Below are 13,131 nucleotides of genomic sequence, written 5' to 3' on the forward strand. Positions count from 1 at the left end.
CTTGTTATCACCTCGTGACGAATGCTAAATAAACTAAATAAACTTTCATAGTCTTCCTCTTCCGGATCATCATCTGATTCTTCACTTTCCTCATCGTAATCCTCATCATCGTAATCATCAACATCATAATTATCATCATCGTAATCATCATCATCGTAATCATCATTGTAATCACCAACATCGTAATCATCATCATCATAATCATCATCATCATCTGCAATAGCTTCTCCAGTGAAATACAACACTGCTCATGGAATTATGTGTTCATGCAAGTGACCAATTTCAAAGTCAGCAGTGAGTCTTGCTGCAGAACCTTCATCCAACTCTCCATGCTCTGGAACTTCAGGAGTACTAAAGCAATTAAAGAATGAGTCATTTGGTACAGTTTTCATAACTGTTATACCAGTGCCCTGACCTTATGCTTCTGTTTTGTTTTAATGTTTTTCAATGTGATGTTTTTTCCTTTCTTCCAGTCAATCTGGCTCCCTTTACATCCCGTGATTTCTGGTTCATTAAAGAAGAAAAAGTCTGACTCATCAGGTGGCGGCTCCATCTGGTATGTTTGTGTCACTGCTTCATTTATGAAATACTCATTTGGCTCAAACTTCAACTCATTGGCTATCCAGGATCTGAAAATTTCACCTGTAAATCTTATAAATGCTTGAAGATAGGCTCATCATGCTCCTGTATCATGTCACTGAGTAAATCCTGATTATTGAAGACTCAATCAGAATTCTGGAATTCCTTTTGGCTCCTCCATCTCTTCATCATTTTTCTCCACCTTGACTTTTGCTTTTGTCTCATCGGATAACAGCTCCACTTCATCTTGTTACCAATTGCAGTGATCCTCTGTCGCAGAGCTGTCTGGAATGTACAGCCGCACAACTAGGTTCAGTACCTCACATGCTTTCCCCCTTATGATGGACTCGCATTCTGTGTCCACAATGGAAAATGTTATGGTGTGATTTCTCTTGTGTCCCCATGCGTCGAGCTCACATGTGCCTCGCGTCACAATCTCCTTCCCATGTAGTCTCTCAGCAGACTTGTTTGATTGACGACTGTCGGTTTGACTCTTAGCCTGTTCAAATCTGACAAACTGATAAGGTTGGTCATCACTCCCGTGTTGAACTAGCATTTGAACAATGTGCCATTCAGCATCAATAGATTGTCCATCTGTCTTCCATGGTATCAACATCACCATCACTATTCCCACAACTGGTAAGTAAGACTTTACTTTGCAAATTCGGACTCATCGTGTCCTCCGTCGAAAAACAGGTCTTCAATATACATCGCATGAATCATGTTGACTGGTCCTGTTTGGTCCACTATTGGACATGAAAAACACTGTCTCACAAAATGATTTGTTCTGCCACACTTTGAACACACATTCCCAAATGCTGGCCATTGCTGTGGCCCATGTCAATTGCCACATCGCTGGCACAAAATGGTGGATTTGGTCGGTCGTTTAAAATGGCCACCACTTGGACCACGTTTCTTATTGGAATGGTCACTAAACTTATGGCCCTGGCATCTTCTTCCACGTTGGCGCCAAATCCTGGACGAGCCCTTTGATATTAACCTGGGGCTGTTTAGCACAGGGCTAAATCGCTGGCTTTGAAAGCAGACCAAGCGGGCCAGCAGCAAGGTTCGATTCCCGTAACAACCTCCCCGAACAGGCGCCGGAATGTGGCGACGAGGGGCTTTTCACAGTAACTTCATTTGAAGCCTACTCGTGACAATAAGCAATTTTCACTTTCACTTTCACCTCAAATGTTTGAGGTTGAACATACTAATCTGCTGTGCAGATCACTCGCTTGCATGACAAAGCTTGATAGCGTTTTCTAATTGAACCTCTTGTTCCCGCAATAGCCTCTCGCCTACCTTACATTCAATATCCCAAACACTATCTGATCGCGGATCATCGACGGCTTTAACATACTAAAATTACACGACTGCGCTTCAACCACAAGTCAGTTAGAAAACTATAGAAAAACTCGCCCACCTTCTGAGTATGCATGCGAAAGATATACAGCTTTTCTTTTCGGGGAGCAATGGCGATCAAAGTATTTTATTACTTCATCGAAGGTTTTGCTTTATGCTTCACTGTCAAACACAAAGGTATTGTAAATTTCAATGGCTTGAGGACCTGCTACCATGAGCATCAACACAATATGCCTCTCGTCAGGCTGGGCCTGCAGGCCAAAGAGTTTGAATTGCTGATTAAAAACATGCCAATTCTCGTCTACATTACCGGTTGCTTGAAGCTGGTATGGTGCCTTCAGACCTTTCATCCCTAACTTCACAGTCTTTCAAGTTGAGTTCCAGTTGCCCGTAGTTTACCAGGTAGGTGGAAGAATTTTATATTTTCTTTCTTCGGTCTGTTTTGTACCATCTTCTCCATAGTTATTTTCAATTGTTCTACACTCTTGGTACCATGTTATGTTCTGTGTTGTGGCTGTTGTAGAGATGCACACAGAACATCTGGTTCTTTACTAGTGACATAGTTTATTGACAAAATGAACACATGGAAACATAACTAACAAACTACAATACAAACGGTGACGAATAAGTGAATTCTTCTGGAGCTACTTCTAATGAGACTGCCCTCTAGTACAGTGCATCTCAAACTATCTGATGTGGTGTACCGGCAGTTTTTTGTTTCAATGTGCCAGGGACCGGTAAGCAAAACAAGCCAATCCAGGATTACTGTGTCTTTCTTTTCTGGAAACACTCCAAGTACCGGCAGACGATGGCTCGAGTACCGGCACCGGTACTTGTACCATACTTTGAGAAGCACTGCTCTAGTACATCCTACTACCAACTGCCCGATCTGTGGAGTCACATGGTGGATCACTATCCCCCACCTGCTGGTCGGACGTTGTACATCCAACTATGTACATTGCTATGCATGTTGCCATGTGAGAGTACCTTTAAGAAATAGGTGTTTAGAAATGGGTATGTATATAAATATCTGTAGTGAGTACCTTTAAGAAATGGGTGTTTACTACTGCAGTGATGTCAGAGAGTGGGTGGAGCTGGGCTGTCTGTCAGCTTTTTACTTTCATTTTAGGCTGTTTGCTGCAGGGTGTGTTTTAGTTTTGTTTTCAGAGCTGGATAGCTGCAGTCACAGCCAGAAGGTGTATGAGTCTCTCTGTAATCTAAAGACTAAATCGATCCTTTGGTGATTTAAAACTAATAACTGCTCTCAGTAGTGACTTTAACCTGATGTGCTTCTGTTTAAAGTTTTTTTCAAAGTCTTGTGGATGTTAAAAGGACAGCTTAAGGATTACTTAGTGTTGTATTCTTTTGGGGTTATATTTGAATTGATGGTTGCTAAGATGTTCACTGTATGTTTTAAAAAGGTTAACTTGAGTTCATAGAATAAACATTGTTTTGCTTTTAAAAATACTTTTCCATTTATGCTGTACCACACCTGTAGAGTGGGCTGTGTGTTCCTCATACCACAATCTATTAAAAGTTGTGGGCCAGGTGAACTCCATGATACACTTTGGGGTTCTCTAAACCCTGACCCATAACAATGTGCATATCACCACATCCCCAACCATCTATTCTGCCCCATCGCCCCACTCCAACCATATAATTCATTACATTTTAATACCTCTTTGGTTCTGTGGAAGTCATATGGACTCAAAACGTCAACTCTGTTTCTCTCTGGACTTCCGGTGACAGTGGGCGGGAGGAAGCCATGCGTTGGAGGGCTCCCGTTTGGGAACGACATTGTCGGGGATTGACGCCCGGTCCTAGGGGCAGCGAAGGCGGTAAAGGTCAGGAGAAAGCACAGGGAAGGGATATGTCGAGGACCAGTTAAAAAAGGCTGTGAAAACAGCTGAAAGTCCGTCGGGGAGTAGAAAGGTCACAGCAGGGTCGGTAAAGAAAATGGAGGCTGGAGCACCAGGGGAGGCCGCATTGCTTACGGCTGAAGAAATAACTATGGTGATGGCTGCGGAATTCGAAAGGCAGTTTACAAAATGCATGGAGACAATGAGGAAGGAGATGAGGGAGGTTTTGAGTATGCTGGTGGAGGAGGCGATTTCCCCGGTAACGACGGCGGTAGCAAGCGCAGTGGCGGAGGTGCGGAGGCAAGGGGAGGCGCTGAAGGAAGTGGAGGAGACATTATTGCAGCATGGTGATCAACTTACCTCGATGGGGAAGAAGATGCGGAAGGTGATGGAGATTAACAAGGATCTGCGAGGAAAAATGGAAGACGTGGAAAACAGATCCAGGCGACAGAATTTGAGGATTGTGGGGCTGCCCGAAGGAGTTGAAGGGCCGAGGCTGACTGAGTATTTTGCTGCGATGCTGGCGAAACTATTGGGGGAGGGGGAGGATCCCTCCCGATATGAACTGGATCGGGCTCATCGGTCGTGGAGGCCTTTACCAAAGGTGAGTGAGCCGCCAAGGGTAATGACTCTGTGCTTCCCTTGGTACAGTGTGAAGGAGAAGGTCCTGTGCTGGACAAAGCAGAAGCGGGTGGTGCAGTGGGCTGGAGCTGGTATACATGTATACCAGGACTTTACGGTGGAGCTGACGAGGAGGCGGGCTGCTTTCAACCAGGTGAAGAGGGCACTGTACATTAGCAAGGTGCATTGCGGCATTGTATATCCAGCTCAAGGACTTTTATTTTGGAACGACGGAAGCAGCGGAGGAGTTTGCGAAGGCAGAAGGACTGTGGCAGAACTGAGAAATTGAGAAATGGCCATGTGCCGATGTAACCTCATGACTCTTTTCTTCTTTTTTTTGTTTCATTGCATGCGGGTGTATGGGCCAAAGGAGCCAAAATTGGGAAAATTTGGACAAGAGAAGTGATGGGACTTTCACTTGAAGTGAGGGCTCTTTGGGGTGTAGGTGGATATGCGGGGTTTGTGGGCTAAAAGGGGATTTCTGGGCTTTCCTAGGGCCGGACAAGGGGGATAGGGACCCGGGTGGGGGCCTCCACGCTGGCTGGTTTAAGTCGGCCAGTGAACGGGAGTGAGGTGGGGGGAGGGGCTGCGGCCATCGGAGCCTGGCAGAACGAGTGGTCTTTCTGGGGTGGAAAGTTCCGGGGGAAGGAACCAAGGTTGGGGGAGGAGTTTTACAAGAGACAGTGGATGGGAGGAGTTGGGGGGGGGGGGGGGGGGTTGTTTACAACTCTTGGGTATCATGTACAGTATTCTTTCAGAGGTTGTACGGCACTGAGTGTGGGGGGGGGGGGGGGGGGATGTTGGTGGAGTGGACTCTATGGTGACCATGGGCGGTCCCGGACTCTATTTTTCTTTTTCTCCTTTGTTTTTTGTTTCCACCGTGGGAGGGTTTGTTTTATTGGGTGCATATATTGACAAGTGGGCCGTTGTTTTGGGGTGGTGGGAGGATGGGATCGTTGTTATTGTTAAGGGGATTGATTTTGTATTTGTTACCGTTTTCTGTCTGTGGGTGGGGTGTAACTTTTGAAGGAAAATGTGAAAATGGAGAATAAAAACATTTATTAAAAAAACATTTATAAAAAAAACTCTGTTTCTCTCTCCACAGATGCTGCCAGACCTGCTGAATCTATCCAGCATTTTCAGTTTTCATTTCATTTTTGCAGCCTCTGCAGTATTTTATTTATTCCAAAAATAATTGTTTATCATGCTCCACGTCGCATTTCATCTGTGCCATTTTTAAAGAATGTTTGCTCAACAGCATAGGTGTCTTACTAAAAAATATATCAGTACTTATAAAATAATTTATTCTATCAATGTTACATTATCAAGTACCAAGATAGCACAACAGCGCCTATACTTCCTCAGGAAACTAAGGAAATTCAGCATGTCCACATTAACCCTCACCAACTTTTACAGATGCACCATAGAAAGCATCCTATCGGGCTGCATCACAGCCTGGTATGGCAACTGCTCGGCCCAGGATCGCAAGGAACTTCAGAGAGTCGTGAATACTGCCCAGTCCATCACACGAACCTGCCTCCCATCCATTGATTCCATCTACACCTCCCGCTGCCGGGGGAAAGCGGGCAGCATAATCAAGGATCCCTCCCACCCGGCTTACTCACTTTTCCAACTTCTTCCATCGGGCAGGAGATTCAGAAGTTTGAGAACACACACGAACAGACTCAAAAACAGCTTCTTCCCCACTGTCACCAGACTCCTAAACGACCCTCTTATTGACTGACCTCATTAACACTACACCCTGTATGCTTCAACCGATGCCAATGCTTATGTAGTTACATTGTATATCTTGTGTTGCCCTATTATGTATTCTCATGTATTTTCTTGTATTTTCTTGAATTTTGTTTAATTCCCTTTTCTAATGATCTGTTGAGCTGCTTGCAGAAAAATACTTTTCACTGCACCTTGGTACACGTGACAATAAACAAATCCAATCCAATCCAATCCTACAGCAGCTGGTGAGGTTTTTTCATTGAGCAGTGGTTCATTCTCTATCAGAGATACACCATCCACTGGAGCCTGGGCAGAGATTGAGATTGTGGACCTCTCAGTTCTTTCTGAAGTTAAGTTGGAGGATCAGGATATAGAAGGCACTGCAACAGACAGTGGCCATCTGCAAGAAGGCCCTTTGATCTTGTGTTGTCTCTTCCCTGAAGAAGACTGTGAGGAAGAAGCAGTTGTAGCTTTGGATAAGTGTGAGGTTATTCATTTTGGAAGCAAAACCAGGAAGGCAGATTACTATCTGAATTGTTGTAAATTGGGAGAGGGGAGTGTGTAACGGGACCTGGGTGTCCTTGTGAATCATTCGCTGAAGGTAAGCATGCAAGTGCAGCGGCGGTAAAGAAGGCTAGTTGTATGTTGGCCTTCAGTGCAAGAGGTTTTGAGTATAGAAGCAGGGATGCGTTGCTGCAATTGTACAGGGCCTTGGTGAGGCCACACTTGGAGTATTGTGTGCAGGTGTCATATAAGGAGAGATTGACTAGGTTGGATTGTTCTCGCTGGAGTTCAGAAGAATGAGGGGGGATCTCATAGAGACTTATAAAATTCTAACAGGACTAGACAGGGTAGATGCAAGGAAGATGTTACCAATGATGGGTTTGTCCAGAACCAGGGGTCACAGCCTGAGGATTCAGGGTAAACCATTTTGGTCAGAGATAAGGAGACATTTCTTCACACAAAGAGTGGTGAGCCTGTGGAATTCATTACCACAGGACATAGTTGATGCCAAAACTTTGAATATATTCAAGAAGTGGCTGGATCACTTGGGGAGAATGGGATCAAAGGCTATGGGGAGAAAGCAGGATTAGGCTATTGAGTTGGATGATCAGCCATGATCGTGATGATTGGCGAAGCAGGCTCGAAGGGCCAAAAGGCTTCCACTTGCTCCTATCTTCTATGTATCTATGTAGCACTGAGTGATCCATTGGAAGATGAGGTCCCAGAAATTGGTATGCTATTGAAATCTGCTGCCGAAGCATGTGAAGTTTCTGAGGTTGTTTTGAACAGTCAGTTGTGTTTGCTGTGAAAGAGCAGCATTCGTATCTTTGCCCCACTGAACGCACCAATGCACAGCCTTATATATTGCCAGTTGACCATGAAGAGTTGTCCAGGGAGAACAATGTGCTTGATTCCATAGAGAACCACACTGTCTGAGCGTTATTGGAGCCTAGTAGTTTGTGTGAAAGTAAGTTGATATCCATGCATCAATCCCATTAGAAAATCTTCTTCCCGATAAAGCTGTAATTCAGCACACAACCAATTATAGTATATTGCTTTGGAATAGTCAAGTACTGAGTTAATAAGGGTGTCATTGAGGGTTTCAGCAGCAGATAAGCTGAGACCGAGCTGAAATTGGACAATGCTATGGAGCTGGAAAAGGGAGGTCTTAGTGATGGCAAAAATACATGGTCAGGGCATAGAACATAGAACAGTACAGCACAGAACAGGCCCTTCGGCCCTCAATGTTGTGCCGAGCCATGATCACCCTACTCAAACCCACGTATCCACCCTATACCCGTAACCCAACAACCTTAACCTTACTTTTATTAGGACACTACGGGCAATTTAGCATGGCCAATCCACCTAACCCACACATCTTTGGACTGTGGGAGGAAACCGGAGCACCCGGAGGAAACCCACGCACACACGGAGAGGACGTGCAGACTCCACACAGACAGTGACCCAGTCTGGAATCGAACCTGGGACCCTGGAGCTGTGAAGCATTTATGCTAACCACCATGCTACCCTGCTGCCCCCAATGCTGCACCATGCTACCCTGCTGCATCTTGGAGTAAAATATATGGTCAGCTCAACTTGGGGACAAATATCACTCTAAAGTTGCTAATCTTAGACAGATGCCAGAGAAAAGCTCAGGAGTGGAGTTTGCACCAGAAACCAAAGACAGTGGCTTCAAGGTTGAGTCATTGAATTTACTCAAGGCTGATTTAGGTCGATTTTTGGTTGCCAAGGGAGTCATAGAATCATAGAATTTACAGTGTAGAAGGAGGCCATTCGGCCCATCAAGTCTGCATTGACCCTTGGAAAGAGCGCTCTACTTAAAACCACGTCTCCACCTTATCCCCGCAACCCCACCCAACCTTTTTTGGACACAAAGGGCAATTTATCATGGCCAATCCACCTAACCTGCACATCTTTGGACTGTGGGAGGAAACCGGAGCACCCGGCGGAAACCCACGCAGACATTGGAGAACGTGCAGACTCCACACAGACAGTGACCCAAGCCAGAAATCAAACCTGGGACCCTGGAGCTGTGAAGCAACTGTGCTAAACACTGTGCTACTGTGCTGCCCAGGGCTATGGGGGGCAGACATGAAAGTGGAGTTGAAGCCGCTAATAGATCAGCCATGATCTTATTGAATGGTGGAGTGGGCCCAAAGGTCCCAAATGGCCTCCTCCTAATCCTAATTCTTGTTTCCTTGTGTTTCCAGTATTTAATTGATGGAAATTTCTGCTCATCCAGTACTGAATGTTGAAAAAGCAGTGTGGTAGTTTAGAGATAGTGCTGAGATAACCAGCAATTAATGTTGGTCACTGAACATAGGGATGATGGGTTATTGGGTTTTGCTGAGTGTTAGGATGCAGGCTACAGAGTTCTGGATGACCTCACATTTACATAAGGTGGGAAATAGGAGACTGGCAAGGTCTAGGTTGCAATAGTCAACCCTACAGGTAAATAAGGCATACTTGTGGGCTTAAGCAGTATAGTGAGCTGAGGCAGGGACAGAATCTGGCAAAGTTACAGGGTTGGAAATAGGGCGTCTTAGCGGTGATGCAGAAATGAGGTTGGAAGTTCAACTTGGGGTCAAATATGACACTCAGGCTATGAACAGTCTAGTTCAGCCTCAGTTAGTAAACAGTGGGGGAGGAGGTCCGTTGTTGAATCTCAGTGTCGAGGCTTAACTGGTTGATGGGTGCTTTAGATCTCATTTGTAAAAATAAGCTTTTTTTTTTCATTTTGCTTTCCTCCTACCTCACTACCTCAGAAGTAAGCCATTCAACCTCTTGAGTCCGTTCCACCATTTAACTCGGTCGTGGCCTAGTGGTATAATCACTCGGCTAGAGACCCAGAGTGAATACTCTGCAGACCCACCTTCAAATCCCACTAAGGCAGGAAGTGAAATTTGAATTTGGGAGTGAAATCATTGTTGTAAAAATTCCTTCAGGAAATCTGTTAGCCTTACCTGGCCTCGCCTACATGTGACTACAGATCCACGCCAATGTGGTTGACTCATACCCGCCTTCTGAAATGGCTACTCAGTTGGGTAACAAATGCTGGCTGCATCCATGGGCAATTAGGGATGAGCAAGAAATGCTGGTCCAGTCAGCGAAGCCCACATCCACGAATTATTTTTTTTTTTAAATGGCTGACCTATACCTCAGCTGTAGTTAATAATAATTTTTGTTAGTGTCAACATGTAGGCTTACATTAACACTGCAATGAACTCAGTGTGAGAATGCCCCAGTCGCCACATTCCGGCACCTGTTCGGGTACACTGAAGGAGAACTCAGAATGTCCAAATCACCTAACAGCACGTCTTTCGGGACTTGTGGGAGGAAACCGGAGCACCCGGAGGAAACCCACGCAGACACGGGGAGAACGTGCTGACTCCGCACAGACAGTGACCCAAGCCAGGAATTGAACCCGGGTCCCTGGTGCTGTGAAGCAACAGTGCGAAGCACTGTGCTGCCGTGCCCTGCCTTGGTTCCAAACCTTTATCCAATAAAATTAATTTATCTCAATCCTAAGTGGTTTCATATAACCTAAGCCACAGCCTTTTTGAAGAACAAGTCCCAGATTTCCAGTTTGCTTTGTTAGAAAAAATGCTTCCTAATTTTAGCCCTAAATGACCTGGCTTCAATTTCAGGATTATATGATTGTTGTTCTACATTTCCCCACCAGAGAAGATGGTTTCTCTAAAACTTTAAATCATTTTATCTTCGTCAGTGTCTGAATTAGATCACCTCTTGATCTTATATGTTGGCGAGAACAGTCATGTTTATGCAATCTTTACATATTTGAGCCATTTAAACCCTGTTACCATTCTGATGAATGCACCCATTCAAAGACAAATGTCGGAATTTTCTGGCCGTTGGGGTTCTCTTTTCCCAATGGCAACGCACCCCCGTCCGTGGGCTTCCCGGTGGCATGAGGTGGCCTCAATGGGAAATCCCATTGACAATTGGCGGGAAGAGAGAATCCGGCCACCAGCGAAGGGCGCGCCAAGGAACATATAGCTGGGGCCTGGAGAATCCAGCCAAATATATCTTTCCTGAGGTCTGGCAATGAAAATTGAACAAAATACGCTAGATGCCGTCTATCTAAAACTCAATTCTACAGCATCACTTCCTCACTTTTGATTTCCAACTCTTTTGTGATAAAGGCCAACTGTTTGCTTGTTATGGTATTTTTCATATTTTGTTGAGGTTAATGCTTCTGTTAGGAATAGGTGAAAAGTCAAATGTAAGTGTTGGAACATAGGGAACAGGAACATAGGAATTAGGAGAAGTAGGCAATTCAGCCCTTTGGGCCCGTTCAGCCATTCAATCAAATCATGGTTGATCTCAAATCCACCTCACTATCTGTTCCCTATATTCCTTTAACCTGTTTTTAAAAACAGGAATATATCTATTCCCTTAATCTTTATTGTCACAAGTAGGCTTACGTTAACACTGCAACGAAGTTACTGTGAAAAGCCATGAGTCACCACATTCCGGCACCTGTTCGGGTACACAGAGGGAGAATACAAAATGTCCAAATTACCTAACAGCACATCTTTTAGGACTTGTGGGAGGAAACCGGAGCACCCAGACGAAACCCATGCAGACTCCACATAGTGACCCAAGCCAGGAATCGAATCTGGGACCCTGGCACTGTGAAGCAACAGTGCTGATCACTGTGCTACTGAACCGACCCTAGTTCTAAACCTACCACCTCTCAAACTATATCTGTGACCTCTCATTCTAGATTGCCCTACAACATTTAGAACATACAGTCCAGAAGGAGGCCATTTGGCCCATTGAGTCTGTACCGACCCACTTAAGCCCTCACTTCCACCCTATCCCCGTAACCCAATAACCCCTACTAATCTTTTGGACACCAAGGGCAATTTATCATGGCCAATCCACCTAACCTGCACGTCTTTGGACTGTGGGAGGAAACTGGAGCACCCGGAGGAAACCCACGCAGACACAGGGAGAACGTGCACACTCCGCAGATAGTGTTCCAGCAGGGAATCAAATTTGGGACCCGGCGCTGTGAAGCCACAGTGCTAGCCACTTGTGCTACCGTGCTGCCCATGGTCTACATTTACATTATCAATCCCTTTTAGTATTTTATATACCTCATCAGATCCCCTCTTCTTCCTCTGAACTCCAGAGTGTCAGCAGGGGCAGCAGGGTAGCATGGTGGTTAGCATAAATGCTTCACAGCTCCAGGGTCCCAGGTTCGATTCCCGGCTGGGTCACTGTCTGTGTGGAGTCTGCACGTCCTCCCCCTGTGTGCGTGGGTTTCCTCCGGGTGCTCCGGTTTCCTCCCACAGTCCAAAGATGAGCGGGTTAGGTGGATTGGCCATGCTAAATTGCCCGTAGTGTCCTAATAAAAGTAAGGTTAAGGGGGGGGGTTGTTGGGTTACGGGTATAGGGTGGATACGTGGGTTTGAGTAGGGTGATCATGGCTCGGCACAACATTGAGGGCCGAAGGGCCTGTTCTGTGCTGTACTGTTCTATGTTCTAACCCTTCATCCCCAGAATCTACCTGGTGAACTGCCTCCAATGCAACCACATCCTTCCTCAAATTAGGAGACTAAAACTGGACACAATACTCCAGATGTGGTCTCACCAACACCCTGTACAATTGCAACAACACTTCTCTACTTTTATACTCCAGTCCTTTTGCAATAAACGCTAACATTCCATTTGCCTTTTCAATTATATGCTGTATCTGCTTACCGACTTTCTGCGATTCATGAACAAAGACACCCAGATCCCTTTGCCCACATCTATTTTGAATCTGTTTTCCATTTAGATGATAACTTGCCTTTCTATTTTTCAGCCAAAATAGATAACCTCATACTTCTCTACATTGAATTCCCATCTGTCAAATTTTGGCCCAATCTCCTAGCCTATCTATATCCGCCTGTAAAATCTTTAACTCCTCTTCACTGCCTGCTTTCCCACCTATTTTACTAACATCCGCAAATTTTGCTATGTTGCGCTCTGTCCTTGCTTACAGATCATTTATATAGATTGTGAACAGTTGAGGTCCAAGGACTGACCCCTGTGGCATCCCACTAGTTACAGTTCTCCAGCCCGAGGAGGACACATTTATCCCGACCCTCTGCTTTCTGTCAGTCAACCAATGTTCAATCCAATCTAGCACTCTAACCCCAATCCCCTGCGATCTTACCTTCTGGATTAATCTTTTATGCAGCACCTTGCCAAACGCCTTCTGGAAGTCTAGATATACTACATCCACAGAGTCCTCTTTTCCAGCTTGTTTGTTACATCCAAAGACTTAAATGCAACAATTCTTTAAAATAATTTCCTGATTTGCCTTGTGAACTCTTTCTTATCTTTCCTGTCAGTTGGCCTTCCACAAAGATACCATTGATGGTTATCCAATTTCATTTCATATTGCTCTACTGTAATGCAATGGATACCGTTATCCATT

This window comes from Scyliorhinus canicula, chromosome 8, assembly GCF_902713615.1.
Source record: "Scyliorhinus canicula chromosome 8, sScyCan1.1, whole genome shotgun sequence".
Classification (NCBI taxonomy): domain Eukaryota; kingdom Metazoa; phylum Chordata; class Chondrichthyes; order Carcharhiniformes; family Scyliorhinidae; genus Scyliorhinus; species Scyliorhinus canicula.